The sequence below is a fragment of the Anabrus simplex genome, chromosome 2 (genome assembly GCF_040414725.1).
Source record: "Anabrus simplex isolate iqAnaSimp1 chromosome 2, ASM4041472v1, whole genome shotgun sequence".
Lineage (NCBI taxonomy): Eukaryota > Metazoa > Arthropoda > Insecta > Orthoptera > Tettigoniidae > Anabrus > Anabrus simplex.
Genome location: NC_090266.1, coordinates 922,619,955 through 922,634,725, shown reverse-complemented (window position 1 = coordinate 922,634,725; position 14,771 = coordinate 922,619,955). Strand labels below are relative to the sequence as shown.

Below are 14,771 nucleotides of genomic sequence, written 5' to 3'. Positions count from 1 at the left end.
TACCACTTCTACAGGCATTATTTTTAAGTGCATTGCTCCGTAAGTGTCCCTGAAAATGTGAAGATGGTACATCAGTGTTACAGTGCTCGCAGTGAATAGTTTGAAGTTCATGATTTTTCCTTGGTTTTTTACTACTACTATTTTCTACGGCTACATCTGTATTTACACGCTTTCTTCCCACTACCTGAGGGTTATAGTTGTAAGTAGATACATGATGTACCTCTAATAAGTGAGCCTGGTATTGCTCTGCATTAGCGAAATACAACCCACAAACATCACATAAAGCAGATGTTATGCCTGGTGTTTTGTTTTTAAATGACGTTTGAGAGCATCTAGTCTTGTAAATGTTAAGTTCACTGCTCGCAGTGTAATGTAGCGGTCACCTCATGTTTAGTTTTTAGATGGCGTGCGGGGCTATCACGTCTTCCGAACGTTTTATTACCCTGCGCGCAGGGGAACATCGTATCTTCAAGTTCTGACAAGAGAACAACTATTTATCAATAGGGATTAGCCTAAAGTTACAATGTTCGGAAGAAACCAAGTTTCAACCTATAGAGGTCAGACATTGTCGTGAGTTTTGAAAAGCAGACAGAGAGAGATGAATGTTCTATACCTAACAAAGTAGAAGCAATCTTGTTGTTAAAACTATAGTAACTCAATATCCTTCCCTCGAGTTGCAATAAAAAACGAAAATTCAATTAATAACGATCAACCAGCATGAAGGATTGAAGAGAACAACTATTTATCAATAGAGATTAGCCTAAAGTTGCAAAGTTCGGAAGAAACCAAGTTTCAACCTATAGAGGTCAGACATTGTCGTGAGTTTGAAATTATAAGATTAACCTCTTCTATAGCATGAGGATTGAAGAGAACAACTATTTATCAATAGAGATTAGACTAAAGTTGCATTGTTCGGAAGAAACCAAGTTTCAACCTATAGAGGTCTGGCATTGTCATGAGTTTTCCAAAGCAGACAGAGAGAGAGAGTATGAGAGATAGAGATGAATATTGTATACCTAACAAAGTAGAAGCACTCTTGTAGTCAAAAATATAGTAACTCAATGTCCTTCCCTCGAGTCGCAAAGACAAAAAGAAAATTCAATTATTAACGATCCACCAGCATGAAGGATTGAAGAGAACAACTATTTATCAATAGAGATTAGCCTAAGTTGCAAAGTTCGGAATTAACCAAGTTTCAACCTATAGACGTCAGACATTGTCGTGAGTTTGAAATTATAAGATTAACCTCTTCTATAGCACGAGGATTGAAGAGAACAACTATTTATCAATAGAGATTAGACTAAAGTTGCGTTTTTCGGAAGAAACCAAGTTTCAACCTATAGATGTCGGACATTGTCATGAGTTTTGAAAAGCAGACAGAGAGAGAGAGAGAGATGAATATTGTATACCTAACAAAGTAGAAGCACTCTTGTAGTCAAAAATATAGCAACTCAATGTCCTTCCCTCGAGTCGCAAAGAAAAAAAGAAAATTCAATTAATAACGGTCAACCAGCATGAGGATTGAAGAGAACAACTATTTATCAATAGAGATTAGACTGAAGTTGCGATGTTCGGAAGAAACCAAGTTTCAACCTATAGAGGTCAGACATTGTTGTGAGTTTGAAATTATAATATTAAACTCTTCTATATCATGAGGATTGAAAAGAACAACTATTTATCAATAGAGATTAGACTAATTTTGCGATGTTCGGAAGAAACCAAGTTTCAACCTGTAGAGGTCAGACTTTGTTGTGAATTTGAAATTATAAGATTAACCACTTCTATAACATGAGGATTGAAGAGAACAACTATTTATCAATAGAGATTAGACTAAAGTTGCTATGTTTGGAAGAAACCAAGTTTCAACCTATAGAGTTCAGACATTGTAGTGAGTTTTAAAAAGCAAACAGAGAGAGATGAATGTTGTATACCTAAGAAAGTAGAAGCACTTTTGTTGTTAAAAATGTTCGGAAGAAACCAAGTTTCAACCTACAGAGGTTAGACATTGTCGTGAGTTTTGAAAAGCAGACAGAGATATGAATGTTCTATACTTAACAAAGTAGAAGCACTCTTGTTGTTAAAACTATAGTAACTCAATATCATTCCCTCGAGTTGCAACAAAAAAACTAAAATTCAATTAATATCGATCAACCAACATGAAGGATTGAAGAGAACAACTATTTATCAATAGAGATTAGCCTAAAGTTGCAATGTTCGGAAGAAACAAAGTTTCAATCTATAGAGGTCAGACATTGTCGTGAGTTTGAAATTATAAGATTATCCTCTTCTATAGCATGAAGATTGAAGAGAACAACTATTTATCAATAGAGATTGGACTAAAGTTGCGATCTTCGGAAGAAACCATGTTTCAACCTACAGAGGTCGGACATTGTCGTGAGTTTTGAAAAGCAGACAGAGAGAGATGAATGTTGTATACCTAACAAAGTAGAAGCACTCTTGTTTTTAAAAATATAGTAACTCAATGTCCTTCCCTCGAGTCGCAAAGAAAAAAGAAAATTAAAAAAATAACGGTGAACCAGCATGAGGATTGAAGAGAACAACTATTTATCAATAGAGATTAGCTCAAAGTTGCAATGTTCGGAAGAAAACAAGTTTCAACCTATAGAGGTCAGACATTGTCGTGAGTTTGAAATTATAAGATTAACCTCTTCTATAGCATGAGGATTGAAGAGAACAACTATTTATCATTAGAGATTAGACTAAAGTTGCGATGTTCGGAAGAAACCAAGTTTCAACCTATAGAGGTCAGACATTGTCAATGAGTTTTGAAAAGCAGACAGAGAGAGAGATGAATGTTCTATACCTAACAAAGTAGAAGCACTCTTGTTGTTAAAAATGTTCGTAAGAAACCAAGTTTCAACCTATAGAGGTTAGACATTGTCGTGAGTTTTGAAAAGCATACAGAGAGAGAGATGAATGTTCTATTACTAAGAAAAGTAGAAGCACTCTTGTTGCTAAAAATGTTCGGAGGAAACCAAGTTTTAACCTATAGAGGTCGGACATTGTTGTGAGTTTGGAATTACAAGATTAACCTCTTCTATGTCTATGCCTTCTAATTCTCGTATCTTATAATGCTAAAAACAATGTAAACATATAAGATCGATAGAAAAATTTCGAAACGCATTAAAATGTACGTGCTGCAAACTGTTAGTCGGATGAATAAAATGTGCACGTTCAAGCCTGTAACTCGAACGATAATATTCTTGTTGTACCTAAAAAGAACAAAAAATATATGAATGTGATGCAGAAGCACTTTTGATAATAGGATATGAAAGGGTAAATCTGCTAGCTTAACTATCTTTACAAACATACAGCTCAAAGTTCGAAACATACCTTAAAATGTACGCGCTGCAAACTGTTAACTCAGATGAATAAAATGAGCACGTTCAAGCCTGTAACTCGAACGATAATATTCTTGTTGTACCTAAAAAGAACAAAAATAAATGAATGTAGGGTAGCGATATGAAAGGGGTAAGTCAGCCAGCCTAGCTATCTTTAACTCAAAGATGTTTATTACCTAGCGTAAAAGTTGCTTTGCAAACACTAACCAAACGTTTAGGCTTACCTTAAGTTGAAGGCTGCAAACTGAAGAATAATATTCACAGCAGACAGTAATTAGTCGGTAAGTAAGAACGTAGAGGATGTGCACGCAATAAACGCACACGGAGAACTGTGAGCGCTTGACACAGGCTGCACCGAGTAAATATGCAGCTTGTTACTAAGCGGATATACGACTGCAGACGTGTGCAGTGGACTTCATACTTTGCTGAAGCATCGCATTCCGACAGCAGCTCGCCAGCCGGATGTAGCTTGTGTGTGTGTGTGTGTGTTTGTGTGTGTGTGTAGGCTTGCTTCAAACTTCATCTAAAAAACATTCCAGATGTTTTTTCTTGTTCAGGTACTCTATAAAGTCTGCTTATTCGAAACCCGGTGCTAGTACATACCTACTCGCGAAGTATAACGCCTGAACTATACTAGGAAGCAGCTAGCTGCTGCTCTCCTACTCCTAGTCCTGCTTTACAGCCGGATGCCTTTCCTGACATGAGATTTTAAGTCGCAAGGATCTGTTTCACAGCCGGATGCCCCTTCCTAACGCAAGAATCTGTTTTAACAGCTGGATACTCTTTTAGGATTTTAAATCACAGTATCTAGTGTTTTACGTCATGAACAAATGTTTTACGGCTAGATGCCCTTCCTGACGCTAAAAGACCAGGATTTAGCCAGTTACCCTTCCTGATGTAACAAGATTAGAATTTATTTTTTTCGCTAATTTACAAAAGCATGTTAGGTGCAAATTATGCTAAGCAAACAATCACTATCTAACGCAAGCTGTTCAGAACTGTAGTCTTGTTATTTTTTCCCTTAGAACGAATGTGCAATCCAAACAGATCAATCAATGTTCTGATCATATATTGTATCGAGTACGGTGTTCGATTATATTCTTAATCACTTCTTTTGTAATATAATCTTCAGGTTTTCTATAACATTTCCTTTTAAATCGTCCACCACCACATTTAAACTAAAGAGTGCTGCACGGTGCTCTGTAGGTGCAATTTGCCACCACCACATTTTAACTAAAGAGTGTAGCACGGTGCTCTCTTGATTAAAAATGGCGGATGTGGAATTTGCCGCCACCACATTTCAACTAAAGAGTGCGTCACTGCGCTCTCTTGATTAAAGATGGCGGATGACAACTGACGGAATTGCTCGCAAGAGTGCCGTACGGTGCTCTGTAGTTTAATGATGGCGGATGACAGCTAACCAAATTGCCCGCATGATAGCAGCACGGTGCTCTGTTGATTAAAGATGGTGGATGACTGCTGTGACGTAGAAATTACCCGCATGAGGGCAGCACGGTGCTCTGTAGATTAAAGATGGCGGATGACAGCTGACGGAATTGCCCGCATGATAGCAGCACGGTGCTCTGTTGATTAAAGATGGCGGACGATAGCTGTCAAAAAAGCACGTAGCTTTGTTTCCAAAACAATAGCACGTAGAATTTACCGCCACCACATATCAGCTAAAGATTGCAGCACTGTGCTCTGTTGATTAAAGGTGGTGGATGACAGCTGACGAAATTGCCCGCATGATAGCAGCACGGTGCTCTGTTGATTAAAGATGGCGGATGACAGCTGTCAAAAAAGCACGTGGCTTTGTTTCCAAAACAAGAGCACGTAGAATTTACCGCCACCACATTTCAGCTAAAGATTGCAGCACTGTGCTCTGTTAATTAAGGATGGCGGATGACAGCTTACGAAATTGCTCGCAAGAGTGCCATACGGTGCTCTGTAGTTTAATGATGGCGGATGACAGCTGACGAAATTGCCCGCATGATAGCAGCACGGTGCTCTGTAGATTAAAGGTGGTGGATGACAGCTGACGAAATTGCCCGCATGATAGCAGCACGGTGCTCTGTTGATTAAAGATGGCGGATGACAGCTGTCAAAAAAGCACGTGGCTTTGTTTCCAAAACAAGAGCACGTAGAATTTACCGCCACCACATTTCAGCTAAAGATTGCAGCACTGTGCTCTGTTAATTAAGGATGGCGGATGACAGCTTACGAAATTGCTCGCAAGAGTGCCATACGGTGCTCTGTAGTTTAATGATGGCGGATGACAGCTAACGAAATTGCCCGCATGATAGCAGCACGGTGCTCTGTAGATTAAAGATGGCGGATGACAGCTGACGAATTTGCCCGCATGAGGGCAGCACGGTGTTCTGTAGTTTAAGGATGGCGGATGACAGGTGACGAATTTGCTCGCATGATAGCAGCACGGTGCTCTGTTCATTAAAGTTGGCGTATGACAGCTGTCAAAAAATAGCACGTGGATTTGTTTACCGATTCTAATCTCGCGCTAGTAAGGTTAAGTTTGCAGCACTAAGATTTAGGTCCGTCAAGATGGCAGCGCTGAGGTTTGCGATATGTTGTTGTCTGTCAAAAAGCACGTGGCCGTCAAAAAGCACGTGGATTTGTTTACCGATTCCAATCTCGCGGTAGTTAGGTTACGTTGGTACCACTGAGGTTTAGGCCCATCAAGATAGCAGTACTGAGGTTAGCGATGCGTTGTTGTCTGTCAACAAGCACGTGGCTGTCAAAAAAGCACGTGGCTTTGTTTACCAATTCAAATTTCCCGTTGGAGGAGGAGCAGGCCCCTGGGAAGGCCTTCCGGGTGGTGGTGGTGGTGGAGGAGGCCCCTGGGATGGCCCTCCGGGTGGTGGTGGTGGAGGAGGCCCCTTGGAGCCCGCTGGCGGTGGTGGCGGCCGAACTCTCCCATTATACTACTCAGATCGCATAATATGATACCTCGTCGCTTAGTATCAATAGTTCCCAGTTCGGGCAGGATCGAAGACAATTCAGTGAATGTGTAGATGGTCTTACGCACCGAAAAGACAGAATACTTGTATATTCCTGTGTAAAAATTCAGTTAAGATGTGTGTGATGTATAAGTGCATAGGATTAATTCAGCTCCATGTCCTAAAGGCCGACACCATGTCAGATTAAGGCGGATGGGGACCTGAGACCTTCGTCCGTTCAACGCCAAGAAGCCTTCAAAAGCGATGAGTATCATAATATGATTAATTATGTGGGAATGTTATGTTATTACGTTAAAATTGGGAATAAATATATTAATAATGGTTACTTAGCGTAACACATGGTCCGCTTCTCGGTTCCATGATTTGGTTTTGTCGGCAGTCCTGAAGATGGTTTTCCGTGGTTTCCCATTTTCACACCAGGCAAATGCTGGGGCTTTACCTTAATTAAGGCCACGACCGCTTCCTTCCCACTCCCAGCCCTTTCCTGTCCCATCGTCGCCATAAGACATATCTGTGTCGGTGCGACGTAAAGCCAATAGCATGATTTGGTTTAGATATGACGGAGGGATATAATTATATTAACTGTAAATATCAGTTAAATCGTTTAATTAAAACTTGTTTGTTTTACATATATTCACTGTGGGTTTATCATTTGTTTACTGTTGTGTTTCGGAGAGTGTTACTTTCACCCGTGTATTTAAATGAATTTCTTGACCTCTTTGTTCAATGTTATATTTTATTGTTAGGAATAAGGAGGGGCTGCCTGGCCGAGGCGGTAAAGGCGTGCTCGGTTCGCCCGGAAGGACGTGTGTTCGAATCCCCGTCAGGAAGTCGTAAAATTTTAGAAACGAGATTTCCACCTCCGGAAGTGCATATGGCCCTGAGGTTCACTCCGCCTACACCAAAAATGAGTACCAGGTTAATTCCTGGGGGCAAAGGCGGCCGGGCGTAGAGCTAACCACTCTACCCCCATCACGTGCCGAGGTTAGGCCCTAACAATAGTGGAAGCCTTTACCTTCTACTCCTCCAAGGGCCTTCATGGCCTGTACGGAGGTGACTTTGCTTTGCTTGTTAGGAATAAGGCATGTTGTTACATTCAATCCAGAGATATGAAATTGAATTTAAGTGTGTGATTACGTGCGAAATGTCGGATAATAATACTGTGATGCCGAGATTTTGCCGGTGGTTATAAATCAATTAAGTTATCGGGACTTAAAATACGATATATAAATGTATACAGTGTTACACTTCGACCCTTAAATAACATAATACTAGGATGACTAGGAATCACTAATGCCATACTAAAATTTCTGATTGGGTTCCAAATGATGTGTTAATTAAATTTTGTGTTATTTAATAAGTCAGAATGCTGCCGTCGGTACTAATGTTTAAATCGCGGTTCTAATGAATTGTAAATAGTGGTCAAATTTTATTGTGCAAGTAGTGGTTTGGGACCAAATAATAACTACGTACTCACAATCGATAAAAGTTATGGGAATATAAAGTTACACCCCTACGATCATTTGTGGAGACTAACCTCAGAAAACAAATCAAGTGTATAAGTGGGAAATTAGGAATAACATGCAGTTAATGAATAAATAGTCCGCCTCTGTGGTGTAGTGGTTAGCGTGATTAGCTGCCACCCCCGGAGGTCCGGGTTCGATTCCCGGCTCTGCCACGAAATTTGAAAAGTGGTACATGGGCTGGAACGGGGTACACTCAGCCTCGGGAGGTCAACTGAGTAGAGGTGGGTTCGATTCCCACCTCAGCCATCCTGGAAGTGGTTTTCCGTGGTTTCCCACTTCTCCTCCAGGCGAATGCCGGGATGGTACCTAACTTAAGGCCACGGCCGCTTCCTTCCCTCTTCCTTGCCTATCCCTTCCAATCTTCCCATCCCTCCACAAGGCCCCTGTTCAGCATAGCAGGTGAGGCCGCCTGGGCGAGGTACTGGTCATACTCCCCAGTTGTATCCCCCGACCGAGAGTCTGAAGCTCCAGGACACTGCCCTTGAGGCGGTAGAGGTGGGATCCCTCGTTAAGTCCGAGGGAAAAACCGAACCTGGAGGGTAAACAGGTGATGATGATGATGATGATGATAATGAATAAATAGATCGTAGTATGTCGTCTACGGAATATAATCAGTCGTGAACTCTGCGAATAATAATTGAGGAATAGTACTCTGAGGTATAATGAAAGAAGGATTTCCGCATCAGGGATATTTATAATGAAGCTACGATGAAATATATAAAGAAGTCAACGAGAAACACAGATAATATTAGTGTCCGGGTACTGAAAAATGGAATTGTCAGCCCGTGGGTCGTAGGCAGAGTTAGACTGAGTTACGAACAGTGCAGGGATTGCACCCCCTTTATAGTACGTACGAGAAAGATAGGCTGCATGCGTAGTTATGTGAAGTACTACGGCCCAGGAGATCAGAGAGATTGACAGTCCACATGAATGACCGTCAGGTGGAATGATTAATTATGGCAGGTTAAAATAATTTAAATGGGACCCATAACAACAATGATGATAATAATAATAATTATTATTATCTTTTAATATTGTACACCAATAACAGAAATCATAATATTGATGTTTCGACGTTCTTAAAGATGAAAATAATAATAATAATAATAATAATAATAATAATAATAATAATAATAATAATAATAATAATAATAATAATAATAATGCTTGAAGTCGCCGTGAGTCGGGGGTTGGTTTTGACCAACAAGTTAGGCTTCCGTAGGATACTTTTTTTTTTGTTAGTTGTTTTACGTCGCACCGACACAGATAGGTCTTACGGCGACGATGGGGCAGGAAAGGGTTAGGAGTGGGAAGGAAACGGCCGTGGCCTTAATTAAGGTACAGCCCCAGCATTTGTCTGGTGTGAAAATGGGAAACCACGGAAAACCATTTTCAGGACTGCCGACAGTGGGGTTCGAACCTACTATCTTCCGAATACTGGATACTGGCCGCACTTAAGTGACTGCAGCTATCGGGCTCGGTCCTAGGATACGTAGGTGCATAACTTCGTGAGTGAAACCACGGCTGGTAAATGTCCGGATTATGTGAGGTTTTTAGGGTCACCTTCCGATACTTTTATATGTCGAATTGACAATTGTAAATATTAAATTGAGCCTCAATTTTGCGAGCTGTTACTTTCACCTTCGTGACTCTAGATGGTTAGGCTAGGGTCCTTCCATCTAGTTTTCCCCTTTTATGATAACACTAGCAAGATACCCGTGCTTCGCTACGGTATTATACTGAAATTTATAATTAATTGCTTAACGTATTATATATAATCCTCCGATATTCGCGATCTGACTCGTTTTCTGGGAGATTACGGCAAAGTTCCTCACATTTTCAATCTTTCTTTCCAGCAATCAATTTCGTACTTCCCGAGGTAGGTCCAGGTATTCCACGCGGTCAGTTCGGTCCCTAAATCTTTGCCATCTTTCCCTATAAGCATTTTTAATATGGATCAAATCCTGAAGGAGATCCGGCGTGGTGTCGTCTTGGCTGCCTTGGCGGTACTGAACCCGCGGCTTGACTGTATTCGTAGTCATTACCAGGCCAGGACCCGTTTCCAGCGCGGTCCGCACAATTTGACGACGGTCCAGAACATTATTATTATTATTATGATTATTATTATTATTATTATTATTATTATTATTATTATTATTATTATTATTATTATTATTATTATTAGATGTTCTGGACCCCACAGCAAGATGCAAGACCGTTACTTGGCGGTAAATTACATCTGCTACCAATGTCATTGTTGACAATGTGACCAACACCATTGTCGAGCGTAGGCAAGTGTCCGGGATTTCTGGCGATACGAATGACATACTTCCGTGCATTACTGACCCTATTATAAAGGTGAATAATTTGACGGTCAATCTCATTCCTATCGTTTATTTCAAATGTGTTTAAATTTTTATTTATATGCCAGGAGAGTCTACTGTAATCTAAGAATGTTCTCCGAAGGAAAAATGGCTGTTGAAATCGAACCCAGGAAAGATTAAAAATGATCGGTTTATGATCAGAATAAGTACATCGAATATCTACAGCCTGTTTCCAGTCATTCGACAGGGTCAGGAATGGAATGAATAAAGCCCCATCTAGCGGCGAAAATAGGAATTGTGCCGGCTGCCGAAGCACTCCTCTGGGGCAATGAGCGATGAATGACAAATGAAATTAAATATTGGACAGTGTTTCTGGAATGAATGATGACAGGGAAAACCGGAGCATCCGGAGAAAAACCTGTCCCGCCTCCGATTTGTCCAGCACGAATATCACATGGAGTGATCGGGATTTGAACAACGGAACCCAGCTGTGAGAGGCCGGCGCGCTGCCGAGTGAGCAACGGAGGCTCCTTATAAGTACATTATGAACAGTAAAATCAATTGGTCTCACCTCCTTTTACACACCACCGCCGTTAAGTTTATTTACCCCCTCCCCCCACCAAAGAAAAATTAAAAGAATTTAAAGGAGATTCCAAACACCAATGTTCACGTCTTACCTTCAGTTTTGAGACATAAGTATCCCCATAAAAATAATTCACCTTGTTTTGACCTTTTCATCCGCCCCCCCCCCCCCCCGCAGGTGAATTTTCCGGCAAAAATACTTGTTTCTTTAATAGTAAATCATCTTCTAAATACCAATTATCACGACTCTTAAATTCTTCAGTTTTTGATTTGTGTGTCCTCATAAAAGGAATTCAACTCCTTTTCATTCCTGCCGCCCTAGATGGTTTCCACTTCAAAACGCGTTTTTCTTTGTTTTTAAAGGATAGCCAAATACCAATTTTCACGTCTATAACAACTTTAGTTTCTATTAGATGCATGTATTCTCATACAGTGAAGTCAACGTGTTTCTTTACTTTTAAAGCAGATTCCAAACATCAAATTTCACGTCTGTAACATCTTCATCTTTGAGATATCAGTAGCCTAATTAAAAGAAATCGACACCATTTTCAGTTACTTTTACAAACACACCCCTTCCACCCAAGTGGTATTTCCGAAAACTAAAAATACACGTTTCTTTGTTTTTAATAGAGATAAAAATACCATTTTCACTTCTGTAACGTTAAGTTTTTTGATATATACTGTAGAAATTCTCTTTTTTAAATTTCACCCTTTTTTTATTTCCCCTTAAAGGGAGTTTCCAAAAACAAATCGCCTACGTTTCTTTACATTTACAGGAAATTGCAAATACCCACCTTTTACGTCTGTAACATTTTACCTTTCTCAGATATTCTGTAGATATAGTCTTTCAAAAAATTCACCCCAATTTGTCACTCCAGTTTATCTGCCATTACTTGGATTTTCCAATTTACTTATTTATTTTTAGAGGAGATAACATATACAAATTTTCAGTTCTGTAATAACTTCAGTTTCTGAGATATATGTATCCTCATAAAGGGATTCAAACCTTGTACACCCCTCCTATTGGGATTTACAGAAAACAAAAAATACGTGTTCCTTTATTTTTAAAGGAGATTCTAAGTACCAATTTTTACATGTGTAAAGTTTTAAAGTTTCGAGATGCAAACACATTCATTTTAAAAATTCACCCCCCTATTTCAACCCCCATTATTTGGATTTTCGAAAAAACGAAAAAATACCTGCTTCTTTAATAATAAAGTAGATCCCAAATACCTATTTTCAGGTCTGTAATATCTGCAGGTTCTGAATAATAAGTAGCCTCATTAAAGGCATTCAACCCCCTTTTCCCCCTTTTGCACCCTTCCCATTGGGATTTTCCGAAAACAAAAAATACGTGTTTCTTTATTTTTAAAGAAGATTCTAAATACCAATTTTTACATCTATAAACTTTAAATGTTTTGAGATATAGATACACTCATTTTAAAAATTCACCCCCTTTCACCCCCCACATTAATTGTATTTTCCGAAAGCAAAATAATTGTTTCTTTATTCTTAAAAGAGATCCCAAATACCTATTTTTAGGTCTGCAATATCTTAAGTTTCTGAGATATTAGTATCCTCATTAAATGCTTTCAACCCATTATTCACCTTTTTACACCCCTCCTATTGGGATTTACAGAAAACAAAAAAATATGTGTTCCTTTACTTTTAAAGGTGATTCTAAATATCAATTTTGACATGTGCAAACTTTTAAAGTTTTGAGATATAGATACAGTCATTTTAAAATTCCACCCTCTTTTCACCCCCAGAATTTGGATGTTCCAAAAGCAAAAAAATTGTTTCTTTACTTTTAAAAGAGATCCCAAATACCTATTTTCAGGTCTGAAATATCTTCAGTTTCTGAGATATAAGTATCCTCATTAAAGGCATTCAACCCCTTTTTCACCCCTCCTATTGGGATCTTCCGAAAACAAAAAAATAAGTGTTTCTTTACTTTTAAAGGAGATTCTAAATATCAATTTTTACATCTATAAACTTTAAAAGTTCTGAGATATGGATATACACATTTTTAAAATTCACCCTCTTTTCACCCCCCCGCCATTAATTGGATTTTCCAAAAACAAAAAAACACATGCTTTTTATTTTTAAAGGAGATTCCAAACACCAGTTTTTTGGTCTGTAATATCGACAGTTACTGAGATATAAGTATCCTCATTAAAGGCATTCAATCCATTTTTCACCCCTTTTCTCCCCTCCTATTGGGATTTTCCGAAAACCAAAAAATACGTGTTTCTTTATTTTTAATGACGATTCTAAAAGCCTATTTTTACATCTGTAAACTTTAAAAGTTTTGAGATATAGATGCACTGTTCTTAAAAATTCACCCCCCTTTTGACCCTCCCATTAATTGGATTTTCCAAAAACAAAAAATTACGTGTTTCTTTATTTTTAAAAGAGATCAAAAGTACCAATTTTCAGGTCTGTAATATCTTCAGTTTCTGAGACATAAGTACCGGTATTCTGATTAAAGGCATTCAACCCATTTTTCACCGTTTTTCACCCCTCCTATTGGGATTTTCTGAAAACAAAAAATACGTGTTTCCTTATTTTTAAAGGAGATTCTAAATACCAATTTTTACATCCGTAAACTTTCAAAGTTTTGAGATATAGATACAATCATTTTAAAATTTCATCCCCCCTTTTCACCCCCTTAGCGAAGGAATATCCAAAAATCCTCTCTTAGCGAGCACCTACATCTTAATATCAATATATCCTCAAAATTTCATTTCTTTATGTCCAGTAGTTTTGGCTCGGCGATGGTGAATCAGTCAGTCAGTCAGTCAGTCAGGACAAGTTATTTTATATATATAGATTTGTAGGACAGGATTCCGGGCTATCTTATATGTGAACAACCCGGAGGTAACTCATCTAAAGGAACGTGGAGGCGACCGCAAGGCAAGTTGTGCTCGTGCCCGCGTCTCCTCAAGTGGTTTCAGGATTACGTGTCTAAGTACACAAGTCATTGGTTCGATCCATAGGATCAGGTGCTCGATCGATTCAGGTTTACATGTACAAGCATTCGGGTCATTGTTCGAACTCACTTAATTTTATTCCCACCATCAGATGGTAGGATGGTGAGAACACAGGTTTTATTTTCTTCAGGTTTGTTCAGTGTCGTACTTGAAATTCTGTCGTGACATAATATTGCCTACTTATTTAAAAATAAATTTCTCTTTTATGCATTTTCAAAAGGAAACAGTTACATTATATTTTTATTGTAGATATTTTTTAGTCATGCCCACGCTAATCAATTCTGCCATTTCCTAGTCCTATTGTGGAATCTTTCATTTGAGTGTCTATGAATGACAGATTTCTGTGGTTGCATATTCCAAGTGGTCGATTGTATCTCACTATTCTAGTTACAATTCTTAAAACAAGTGAAGGTATCATGATCAAATAGATATCCGAATTATTTTACAAGAATACAGCACACAGGATGTTAATCACGCTGTCCCACAATCTGAGTTCTCAGTCTGATTGATTTTATTTTAAATTGTTTTTGACCAAATGGATTGTTTTCACTGCACACTGATAAACGTTGCTTCTGTGCAATCAAAGAACTTTTTTTGCTAGTGGTTTTACGTCGCACCGACACAGATAGGTCTTATGGCGACGATGGGAGAGGAAAGGCCTAGGAGTTGGAAGGAAGCGGCCGTGGCCTTAATTAAGGTACAGCCCCAGCATTTGCCTGGTGTGAAAACGGGAAACCACGGAAAACCATCTTCAGGGCTGCCGACAGTGGGATTCGAACCCACTATCTCCCGCATGCAAGCTCACAGCCGCGCGGCTCTAACCGCACAGCCAACTCGCCCGGTAATCAAAGAACTGATTTGGTGTAAAAACACTTCATATTCCATAAAATGCACAAGATAGAATTGTTCGGCTCCTTGGCTGAATGGTCATCGTCGTAGACTTCAGTTTATAGGGTTCCGGATTCTATTCCCCGTCGAATCGATGAGTTTATCCACGTCTGATTAATTA

The 14,771-nt window shown here is 39.2% G+C and overlaps 1 protein-coding gene across 1 annotated transcript in view; it reads right to left on the bottom strand.

Annotated features, from left to right (window-relative positions):
- The window catches only part of LOC136863735 (uncharacterized), a 212,350-nt gene that overhangs the window by 78,231 nt on the left and 119,348 nt on the right, over positions 1–14,771 (bottom strand). The window lies entirely within an intron of this gene.